Below are 12,462 nucleotides of genomic sequence, written 5' to 3'. Positions count from 1 at the left end.
CTCGCTCCATCTCTGTCCAAAATCAGAGAGCTGGGTCTTTTCAAAGGATGCAGACTTCAAAAAGACTGGGTGATAACTAGGGAGCCTCAGAATAAAAATAACACAGGACTTCCATCTGTCTTTTGGGTTCTCTCCTCCGTTGCTTGCAAATCCTAGAGGTTCCCGCGGCAAAAGCGAAAAATCAGTGAGCGCCATTTGAGCCGTGTCCCGTAACCGCCGTGAGCTCAGGATGGTTTTCCCTGCTGCTTTTCTTAGGACGCATGACCAATTTGATTGTCAGCTGTTTACCTCAAACCAATCGTTGCTTTCGGCACTTGGGTATTTTGGTAATGTGGTTTGGAAACTTCAAGACACGGGAGGCAAAGGCCCGCTTTTATCCCTGGATTCAGATCGCTTTCAGAGCGGTGTTCTTAAAAATATCGGTGAAATACCCCAGTAATTTCGGGTGTTTCCTTGTATGGTGAATGCTTTCACATTCGCACAGTCTCCCCCTCGCTGAGCACCGTGGAACGCCTATGGCCTATGTTATTGCATGGCTTTAGATTTCGGGCCGCGAGGGTCTTTGACTTAGGTCGGCGAAAGGTTTACGGATGTATATTTTCATCTTTTTGCCCAGAGAAAGTCAAACGTGGGAAATGAATTTATGCTCTAGCCGATGTTACTCTGTTTAACACGTTCGTCCTTCAGATCTGTGTCTGTCCGTCAAAAAGGTCGTCCCGTGACCACGTCTTATCCCCGCCTGGCGTTATCACCGAGGTAGTTTCAGCTTAGCCTTTCATTTCAACAATTCTGTTTTCCATTCCACAAAGCGCTTGATGTTATCATTTTGATTAAAATCACCGCTCAGATATTCGCCTCTAATGGCTGACAGAGAGTAATGGGGGCCCTTTGCAGAAAAAAAAAAAAAAAAAGTCCTGCCAAGATAAAGTGCACTGAGTGCGGAGTCTAGGCTTTTTCTGTTTTTGAGCATTTAAAGGACTGAAATAATTGCTACAAAATGCTGACATAAAAGCTTTCCTCTGTTTGACTCTATCAGATATTGCCTGCAGGGTTTTTTCTTAGCTGGATCGGAGCTGAAGTGAGCCAAGCTACAAAGAGCTGCATGATGGTATGGCTTCGAATGAACCCCATCGCTGGTCGCCAGATGAAACGACGGGCTGTTTGGACGTTCGCTCATTTCGAGCAGCTTTTTCTGTGTCATAAACCTAACTCTGCCCTGCGGTTTCTACTTTCTTTCGGGTTATATAAGTTTGGATACTGAAAATCAGAGTGTTTGTTCGAGGCTGGCGGGGGGGCGGGCGGGCGGGGGGGGGGGGGGTTCAAAGGAAACATGGAGGATAAACAAACAGAGTTGCAGAAGTGTGGACGGCACAGCGCTGATTGCGGGGGCTAAGATTGGCTCTGCCCCGGTTTATTTGTGTATGTCGCAGAGATAAACATCACTCCGGGAATTCGACAAGAAAAATGAACCCGCGAGAGGAGGATGAACACTGGTGAGCAGAAACCGCTCACACGTGTAGATTAGTACAAGCTCACATGTAAAACACACCCACAAACTCTCTATTTCTCTCAATTCACGCACAAACACACACACACACACGCACACACACACATTCCTCCTTCCCTTTCAGGGCCCCTGCAATGAAGAGACCTTTTTAGGAGCTGTCAGTCAGAGCTGGTCACCATGGAGGTGACATGGGCATACAACAAAGACCGTTAAGAGTTTCTCACAAGGCCAAAAAAGGGAAGGCACACGGAGGAAAACAACAAAGAAGGAGATAGAAACCGACAGCCAGAGATTCACTGGGAGACAACATGAACACTTGCGAGGTAAAAAAAAAGATTGACTGACTAAGCGAGTGGGATGCCACGCCGATGAAGATGGATGGAATGGAAGTGATGGACAAACGAGACAAACATGTTGCGATAAAGAGGTTGGGAGGTAGAATTCAGAGTTGGCAACATTAAGGGAGATGGAAGATGGGGAGGCAGACAACCTGAGCAATCCGCTTCCCCGATAAAACACACAAAACCCCCAAAACTTAACTGATGCGATCGTTGAGAGTTTTAACATTAAAAGCTTATGCAAAGTGAACTTATGACCAACAGTAGACGGCTCTAATTTCTTCATTTGCTGCATATCCAGATAATATTATCCCAGAGGCTGAAGCTAAGGGCTAGTTTAGGAGAAGCCAAGTCTTAAGTAAACATCTAACATCTTAAAACAACTTTATCTTCAAAAATATCTCAACAAAAGCTATTTCATGAATGTTTAAACCTTTGTCACGTTTGCATTGGAAGGTTGTTTGCACAGAAGCCACAGGCTCTGTCCGAATACCCTTAATAATAGCTTCTTAGCTCCTGTTCCTTGATCTGTCATGGGGTCAACAATAAGAACGCTATCGTGGGGAGGAAAGGAGCTTCGGACTGCTGTGGCCTAATTCAAACATCCTGTAACTCCGACATCATTATGTGATAGAAACACACATGGATGATGAGAGTCAAATTTGGGCCTACAGCCTACCGAAAATACATCAGAAAAATCCGAAACTACAAAGTGCACGATCTCTTCTCTCCAGACATTTTCATTGATTTCCGCGAGGGGGCTGTGCTGATACTTCATGTCACGCACAGAATTGTGGGATACCTTAAGGGTTCTTAGCACCAGTAAGGGACATTGCGGGGTTCCTAGGCAAAACTAAAAGTGGGAGGAAGCATACAGACTACTTTTCCTACCTCCTTCCTTACTGACTGCAATATTCGGACAGCACTTATCATGGCGACCACTGCCGCACTGCCGCTTTGGCTAAAGAGTCCTTGCTCAATAAGGATATTCAAATTGAGCCGGTAATTATTTCCACAGTAAAAAAAGAAGTTGATGGAGATACGGTGCCAATGATCTTCCTATGTGAAAAACACACAGATAAAGGAACATGTAAAGCATCTCTTGTCAGAGTCTGAAATAAAAGTAAATTGATGTGGAAAATTAAAATTATTCCAATACTGTTCACTTAAACTGCTGCATTATGTTTCTTTACACCCCTTTGCTTTTAAGCTGAAATGGGCAGAAATGCTTACCATGTTTCTTTCTTAGTGCATATTTCACACATAAAGACCAACAGTGGTGCACTACATGTAAAGGTCCTTTTAAAAGACCTTTGTTACATTTTTTTCCTCACTTCACTTATGTGGGCTTTTACTTTGGAGGTATTTATCTTAACTCTGCTTCCAGAAAGACCTGGAAGTAATTTAAAAAGGGAAGCACTAACACATTCAAGAGTATCGTTTGAACAGTGATGGTTCAATTCTCATTGTTAATAGAAAAACCTTAGCAATGAGCCAGAAGGTGGACAACCCTGCCAGTGATGTTTTAGGAAGCATCACTTTGAGAGTTGGAAGTTTTTTCTTGCTGGGGATATTACATTGCCTTCCACCTTCATGTCCCATGTAAAAAGATCATTGGGTTCTGAGTACATAACTAGGGTACATAACAGGGTAAACAGAGTTGTTGTTTTTTTAGTCAGGCTATTATGTACCTAAAGTACATCATTTTCTGCAAATAGTATAAATTCATAGCTGGTCCTGGAGGCAGAAGTAAGTATTTACCTAGTGGGAATTGTCCAGAATTTGCTAAGCAAGTTCTGTTAAGAAGTTATGAGCAGTTAAGATGGTACCTTGATTTGGTCACTTTTGTTCCATCTTAATTTAGTTGTACTTCGAGGCTGAAGATAACGCCTAGTTTAAGAGGCCCAGGACCGAAGTGGACTTCTACCATTTTAAAACAACACTATTCTGAAAATGTCTGAGTGATTTTTTATTAACCGCAAAACTGTGTAAATAATCACTTACACAGAAGCCAATTTTTTTTATTACTGGACAATGAGTTACGAGGCAAGGAACCACGTAGAATCTTCCTGTATGAAATGGACTCAGAACATCACGTGTAAAGCTGTTCTTGTCGGTCTAACCTTGTGTAAAGTAATGAAACAAGCAAGACAGTCGCAATATACGAAAGTAAACACCTTAAGTGTTCTGTTCTCAATACATGTTTTAGAAAGGATGCTTCATTGGTACCACACCATCTATAGCTCTATTTTGAATATAAATAATCACCAGCTTCTCTGCAAAAATAGATCAGTTACTCTATGATTTACAGTCTGGAGTTGTATTATTATAGAAGAAGTCTGTTTCGCTTTTGGCCCTTAATTTTAATAGATGTCAACTTTAGCCATCAGGTCTAACTAATCTGGATTTTTACTAAACAAAGGTGCCAAAAGAGTTATCTAGTGCAGGTAACAGCTTATAACCTTTAAAAAGTAAAAAAAAAAATCTGAATTATTTTAATACAGATGAATACATATTCCCACTACATATGTACAAAACTTTACATTATTTTGTATGCTGTAAAAGGTGGTTTAGGAGGTTTAGGTTTTGGCTCATGTGGTGAATAAAAAAGTCAAAGGGAGCGTGGGATGGTGGGTCAAGAGGTGATGGGTCCATGGGCGCAAAGGGGGGCCGGGGCAATGGGTCCTGTGTTCATGGGTCAGATGGGAGTGTGGGCCTCGGGCAGAGTGCCAGGCTGAAAGGCCCTTGGGTGGGCTTAGCACAAATTTTCCAGGAGGAAAAGTGATGGAGTCAAGGGTGGAGGAATAGAGGGTAAGGGTGGGATACACGCACTGGATGATTTCTCAAAGCCAATCGAGCATCAAAGTAATCCACCCATATAATGTTTTCAAAATGTGATCAGCGCCAAATGGTCTTTGCCAAGGAACCACCAGATTTGGGCGGAGCCGCTTTGTGTTTAAAAGAGAGGAGGATATGGAAAAACTCAAAACCAGAATAAACAGCTTAATTAACTTTCTTGCTTCCTGTACACACACATCTACACATCCACAATCTTAAGCTGTACTTAAACACTCCTGCGCCTATTTAACACTTTGTTTAAAACACTTTTCATCCAGACTTTGACTGAAAGGCACAAGTCAGAGGTTGTCAAGTTTGTTCTTAAGAGTCCCTGACACAGTGATAGAAGGCAGCACGAAGCAATGACAGACAGAAGGAAAAGGGAGAAAAAAAGGCGCACTGCAGACAGTTAAAAAAAGACAGAAGCCTTTAGTGGAAGTGAAAAATACCCACAGAGAGAAAAAGAATAAGGTTGGCTCGCAAAGGGGGTGAGAAGATGAGAAGAAGCCAAAGAGAGGCAAAGAAAAGGGAGGCTAAGGGGGAAGAGGAGAAAGAGAGAGACTCGGAGCAGAGAAAGCAAAAGAGAGTGAGTTAAAGAGATTACTTTCAGGTTCAGAGACGCTCTTTCTGGCTGTTTACTGGCTGTCACTCAGTGCCTGGCTCCTAGAGGGAGGGACTGCTGGTTCTCATTGGTGTCATTCACCTGCCAATCTGCCTGACAAGTGGACCATAGGGCCCCATGTTGTGGTGCGGAAACTGTCTGTCAGACACGCAGCAGCTGCACATGACATCATCCAAGATCAGGTTCGAAAACATGCATACGCGAACTGAGCGTGTGACAAAAACCATACACGCATGCATGGTAAAACGTGGAAACTTGGATTAAGGGCATGCCGCACCGTCGGCACCTTTCCCTGTCTAAACGCACACAAGTATGTTGAGACAAAGCACGATTCCGTACAGACCGTACGTCTGGGCCTTGCCAATCCACTGGCTGTCAGCCCTTCCCCTCTGCAACCCAGAGGACCTCGTTACTGGCAACCGACTGTAGGGCATCTGCAAACCAGAGAGGTACCTCATTCCAGTCAGCGCACATGAGCTATAGACACAAAGTAACCAAAGAGAAACCATTTATGCATATGTCTCGGTAGCAATTAGGCACACATAAACAACACAGATGAAGATAAGCACATGAATAAACTCTGTCTGGTTTACTCTGGCAGAAACAGGCATAGCTCACAGAGACGGCTTGGCAACAAGTAAGCGCCCTTCTGTTTTGAGCTAATTTAACACGGTCACTCAAACAAAAGAGACAAAGGCTTGCGCTGGGAATAATGATAAAATGGCTGTCAGCTAAAATCATAATAAAAATCAGGTGTTTCTAAGACTGAGTTACTGTCAAAGCAATCAAACTCATCAGTTCTTGCTAATTTTGTCATAGGAATTAAAGATAAAACGCCAGGAATTTAGGTTTCTATCAGATATGTTCCAATAAGTGAGTTGCATGAGTAACATACGGTACGTGAGGAGCTAATCGGAGAGCAGTGAATTATGAGCAGTCTGTAGCTTACCTGTCACTGGCAGCAGTCAGAGCCATCTCAGCTTGGAGTATCAACAAGAAAATCTCTGAGGAGAGTCAAGCAAACAGCAACCTAGTGCAGGACACATCCAAGAAGCATTTTCCACCGTCAAAGATAACCCAAACCTTCTAGTATGAAATAGTATTTCTACGTCCATCATCGTTTTAAATGATTGCTCCCCCAATCAGTCTCTACCTGTCTTTGTGTATTTTTCACAATGGATGGATGGATAGAACAGGAGATGAATAAACATACTGGGTCTTTGTCAGTGCTGCTCAGGTCTGTTGTGTTTAAGAAAGAACTGAACCAAAAATGTACAGATCCATCCACATTCCAAATTTATTCTATGGCGATGAGACACAGGTCAAGACAGATAGAGCAACATCCTGTGAGCAAGTAGTTAAAACAAGCTTCCCTCACCAGGTGGCTGGTAAAACTAAAAGTGGAAGGAAGCATACAGGCTCCTTTTCCTACCTCCTTCCTCACTGATTGCACTATTCGGACAGCACTTATCATGGCGACCGCTGACGCACTTCCGCTTTGGCTAAAGAGTCCTCGCTCTATAAGGGTATTCAGACTGAGGCTTAGGTTAAGAGTGAAGTTGAGCACCTGCACGACCCCAATATCGCCATCACGTGACTGTTTATTTGTCTTGTGTTTCAACTGTGTGAAACTATATCGTTTTTAGGTAAATACCATTTTTGCATGTCCTACCCCCAACCATCCATCCATTGTCTTCCATTTGTCTCAGACCAGGTCAGGTAAGCAGAAGGGAGGGACACAGGGGACATCCTGATCAGATGCCCAAACCACCTCAACTGACTCCTTTCAAAACGGTGAAGTAGCAGCTCTACTTTGAGCTCGTCCCAGGTGACAGAACATCCTCACCCAATATCTAGGGGTAAGTTCGGCCAGCCTCTAGAGGAAGCTCACTTTGGCCGCTTGTATCTGGGATCTTGTCACTATTCCTTCCTTATGAACATTGGTGAGGGTCGAAGCAGAGACAAGCTGGTAAATTGACGGCCTTGCTTTCAGAGTCAGCTCATCTGCAAAATGCAGATGTATCTGATGATCACAGCCTCAGTGCTGCAACTCTGAGAGTCCATTCATATCACACATATGCTCTACTTCTTTGGAATTGATTCAAGTCCTACTCAAATGTTGGAGCAATGACCTAATATAAAGTTTCCTAATGTCATGCTATGCTATGCAGAAGCTCTGTCTGGACCGATGAAGATTGATTTCTAAGTGTGTTGGAAAAGTTGTTTGGTTGATCAGATGGCCTGACTTTTGATGTCTTTGTTTAGGTTCAACTTGGACAGGAGCTTTGGGTTAAACACATAGACATTCAACATTATTTATTTGGCAAAATCCAGACAATTGCCAAACTTAAATACCATGTCTCCATTACTGTAAAGTTTTTGCAGGTTACTACTTTCAAAATCCAATGTGACAAAACCCCTTCTGCTACACAAGAGACATGTTAAGCTCTCTAGTCTTGTGCGATGTGAAAAAAATGTGGTGTTGAGCGCTTTCAGGCAACTGTGTACAATGATGTTTGTTAAATTAATAAAGACCTGGCTGTGTAAAAAAATGCTATGGGAGAATGAAAAGACACAGTGTTACATTTTGGCTATGACGGGACGATCAGCCAACCCTCTTTTAGGTAGCAACAACAAACTATACTGGTTATGTCTACCAGTATAATAAAAAGGCGACGCAGGCACATAATATTCTGCTTAACTAAAACAATTATCTCGAACCATTGCGAGATTTAGCTAGCTGAAGATTTAGCCAACTTCTTTAGATCTACCACTATTGTCTTCTTTTTATTCATCTGCTTTATTTGTTTTATTTTGGCACACTGAATTACAGATTTAGTTATGAGTTTTACCTTAATCATCATACATCTATAGTAGTCAACCTAAGGTCTACCTAAAGTCCACATTTAAGTTTTGTTTCAATACCTGAAAGAAACAGAGTATCTTGTACAAACGTATCACCCTAACCCATGCCAAAGCCCACCTTTCTTAGTGTGCTCATTTTATTTTTTGTTGGCAGATGACTGTAACATCTCATGGAGTGAGTCCCTTTCTTTTTTCTTTAATCTCTCTTAGGTTGCTTCGTCTTGTGTGTATGTTTTTTTTCTCATGTTAGGGTCAAAAAGCTAAATGTTTAAAGGCTGTGGAAGAAAACAGAGGGAGGCCCGTTTACATTGCTGAACTCAAATTGAAACAAAGCCATTATAGCTTCGGAGTCATTACAGGTCATCATTTCCATCTTTGCCAATTTGACATTCTAAGGGAAACATTTTATTAATGAAAATCTTCCACTTTATCCGCTGTCACCCGGAGGTTAATGTCGTCTCTGCGTAACCAGCGGGTCCTCAGTTTACGTCAAACAGAAGCACGCAGGCCTTCCTCGCCTGTTCTGCTGAATTAACCCTTGTCTGCCTGTGATATGTTGTCTGCTGACAGGTTTGTCCATCGGCAAGAGCAACCAGAAGGCTGGTATTACACCATGACAATCCACAGATTCTTGGAGTGCCTGGCATGAATGGTCAGAGCATTCAGAGTGGTTGCTCACAGTTACACGTCACTTGGAGAGCAGCGTGTTGCCACTCACAAAGGGACTTCTTGCTGTTGATATGCTGCTATTATTGGTGGACAAGAGGAGAGCTTGGAAGGCATCCATAGTGTTTCTTTTCTTATCCATCCACATTCTTCTTGGGAGTTAAGTTGCACATATTGCAGTGTGGTAAAAGTTTTTAAACGTGCATTATTTGCTGTAAAAAAAAGTCTTCCCTCCTTTACAATGCAGATTTTTGTCTGTTTCTTAAGTATTTTATTAACCTAAGTGAGTTAAGATTCTGAGGTATTTCATTTTATTTTTTGACAAATTTGAAAATAAGACGCTCACTATGTTTTATATGAAGAGCCACGCGTTCAGTACATTTACTCTAAATGGAAGAACCGGTGTTTTTGTTGTTTTTGTTGTCTAGTGGTACTGTTCTTGAAGGCCCAATAGTCCTTGGATTTCACTTTTGGAAAATGTAGGATCTATATCAATATTTGTTATCTGGCTCATTTTCTGACAACTTGAATCAAGACTTAAAAGACAAAAGTGTATTCCAATATTGTTCAACCTATGCAAATCTGGATTTTTTTCCCTTTCTTCATGTTTATCTGTGGCAGAGTCCCAATCAGATATTTAAAGGTTATACATTTAGTGACATGTATCACTTTGAAAACTCAGTAGCTTTATAGTGCTACAAATTAACAAACACAGGCCAGGTATTTTTTCCCCAACAGGAGTTTTTTTTTCTTTTACTGGTTAGCCTTGGTAAGTGACTCCAATATGTAATTAACTCAGTTAAGAAAGCTACAATAAATGTGTATTAAAAGTGTCACCTAAAAGAGAAACTTTGAAATTTTGTACACTGCGTAAAAACATACGTGAGCTTTTTTTTCTCACTTTTTCAAACTTAATTAGAATAAACCTTTCTTGCTGTAGGTCAGTTGGAATTGCAAAAAAAAATATTAATATGTTTTAAATGGCAAACTACGGAGCCCCTCTGGTGACATGGGCATAATTTTTTTTTGAAGATGTTAAGTCGTGGCCACAACTTACTAAAGCGTGGCCACGAGATACATAAGTTGTGGCCACGACTTACTAACTCGTGGCCACAACTTACTAATGCGTGGCCACGCATTAGTAAGTTGTGGCCACGAGTTAGATAAGTTGTGGCCACAAGTTATTTGTGAGGGAGCTCCTTTATGGTGGTGTAGCATACATTCAAGGAATATAGACATAGACTTGATTTAATTTTATTTCAACCTTGGAATGAACTATATTGACATACTTTGCTTATTACACAGAGTGGTAATAAGCAAACCTCTCATCTTACAGGCATTGACCGTGTAATACGCATTTCACTGACTTCACCTGCTCACGCCTAACAGAGCTCTAAACTCCACCTTCTGCGGAGCTGTTTAACACAGCTTGTGGCCATCAATAATTATTCCTGCTGCAGTTCATGTTAACAGAGCAGCAGGAAGAGCGATCAGTTATAAATAATTTTGGTCTTAACCAGTGGAGACAGTAAGCCGGTACCGTCCGCTACCGAACACACAAGAGGGAAGTAGGGCGGCTGCCAGATAAATCCTTCATTCAGAACCAGTCATGGCTGCACGCTGGATCAGAAAACAGTTCTGCTAACCAGATAAAGTCTAAAAAGCCTCTTATTCTGTGTCAGGGTGCTGCAGGCGTACATGGGCTGGGCGCATGCCTTTTTTCCCCTCTCCCTTCTCCGCAGGTGGAGGCTGACAAGCAGGGAGGCGCCTCTCGCAGGTGATCTGCGTTCAGTCATCAGCAGGGACGGTTCTTAAACAGGCTGCTGTCAGCACCTCATAGCCAAAGTGTCAGCCTTAAGTGGTAGGACTCAGTAGCCCAGCGTCTTTCTACGCCTTGGAAAGCACCTAATTTCTGTCTCCCTGTTTCCCAGGTGGAACCTGCCTCGGATCCCGCTCATGAGAACCCTTTTCCTCGGCTGAGCCGGCCAGCTCTCGGCCCGCTCAGCTGCTTAGGAAGAAAACCTCAGAAAGTCCCGATCATCCTCGCAAGTCTCGGCGTCTACAGAGCGCCGATCAGCTGACAGCCTCCCTGCCGCCGCCCCCGCTGCACGAGTGACCGGACCCTGCCCCGCCCCCTCGGACGCTGCCATCTGTCAGCTACCGCACCCTCTATGATCACCAGAATCCACCTAGAACCGACGATCCGCTTGGCAGCCTCCGCCCCTGGTCCAGGCACCATCAGCTTTTCAGTCTTTGGTGCCCCCGCAGCAGCCGATCACTCCCCCGGTGAATCAATTATAATACCGCGATTACCACCTCCCGCTGTTACCAGACGTCCGGAGGACTCACAACAGGTCTTGAGCTTTATATTTAATAAAACTCTTAAAAACTCGGATCTCTGCCTCCTCAGTGTGTTCTGCATGTGGGTCAAAAGACTCGGTTCTATGACATTCTGTTTATAGGAATCCTTCTAATAAACAGGCATTGGTGAGCCCTCAGTTGTTTTTGTTGGTCACGCTAAGGATTACGCCAGAGACGGCTGAGCTGCTTTTCAAAATAAAAGCAGCATGATTGCAGTGTATCGACCACTTGTTTTTACACATATTTACATCAGTTATATGAAATATATTTCTATGCTTTGTGACATTTTATGTGACACTCTTTAGCTTAAAAAAATACTTAACTGATTTTTTTTTTTACAGCTGACAACTTTAACTTACAGATAACAGATGATCTCCAGAAGTTATTCATCAAAGTCCATATACATGATTTGTGATTTAAAAATAGAGACATTTAAAAATCTCTACATTGACTCTATTTGACCTGTTTTGTTGTAAATGTTGCTACAGAATTGGACGTTTTGGGCGAATGCTATAACATCAGCATGACAATAGAAAACCTCCTGATGTCGCCCAACAACTTTCATCCAAATGTGATGTGGAATTTCAAAATAAGAGCCAAGTGAAATCTGTATATATATATATATATATATATATATATATATATATATGTATATATATATGTATATGGTTTGCTTATTACCACTAAGTAATAACTTGTGGCCACAACTTATGTATCTCGTGGCCACGCTTTAGTAAGTTGTGGCCACGCATTAGTAAGTCGTGGCCACGACTTGACATCTTCAAAAAAAAAATTCTGCCCATGTCACCAGAGGGGCTCCGTAGCAAACTAAAAAGGAAAGAAATAAGTTTTGTTCAGTTTTTTTCAGTCAGAAGTTTAAACACATATCCTTATTGTTTAGCAAAATCGGCTTGCAAGCTGTGTAAGTAAGGGATAATGCCAGATCAAGTGTCCATTATCAGAAATTATTGGATGACGCAAAGGCGTGAACGGTCCAATGCAAAGCGGAGGACGGTTGCTTATGCAAAGTCCATTAATTTATGATAATGGACACCTTAAAGGGCATTATCCTGCTTATACCATGGTCACTAACAAAGAAATAGATATTAAATCAATTATTTATACTTTTTAATAATAGTTTTTTCCCCCATATAAATTGTATGAGAACTATTTACAGTAATATCTCTCGGTGTGACCCATTTGTTTTCAAGTTTTGACTTCCTGGCCAATGTCTTGGAACGTTACTTAAATATGTCCATTGGATG

At 42.1% G+C, this 12,462-nt stretch overlaps 1 long non-coding RNA gene across 1 annotated transcript; it reads left to right on the top strand.

Moving 5' to 3' along the window:
* The first annotated feature begins 9,948 nt into the window (after positions 1 to 9,948).
* Positions 9,949 to 11,231, top strand: LOC118565186. The gene is made up of 2 exons (XR_004932248.1): positions 9,949 to 10,697; positions 10,768 to 11,231. It is a non-coding gene; the product is annotated as an uncharacterized LOC118565186 (long non-coding RNA).
* The last annotated feature ends 1,231 nt before the right edge of the window (positions 11,232 to 12,462 follow it).

This window comes from Fundulus heteroclitus, chromosome 13 (assembly GCF_011125445.2).
Source record: "Fundulus heteroclitus isolate FHET01 chromosome 13, MU-UCD_Fhet_4.1, whole genome shotgun sequence".
Lineage (NCBI taxonomy): Eukaryota > Metazoa > Chordata > Actinopteri > Cyprinodontiformes > Fundulidae > Fundulus > Fundulus heteroclitus.
This window is presented reverse-complemented; position numbering and strand designations above follow the sequence as displayed.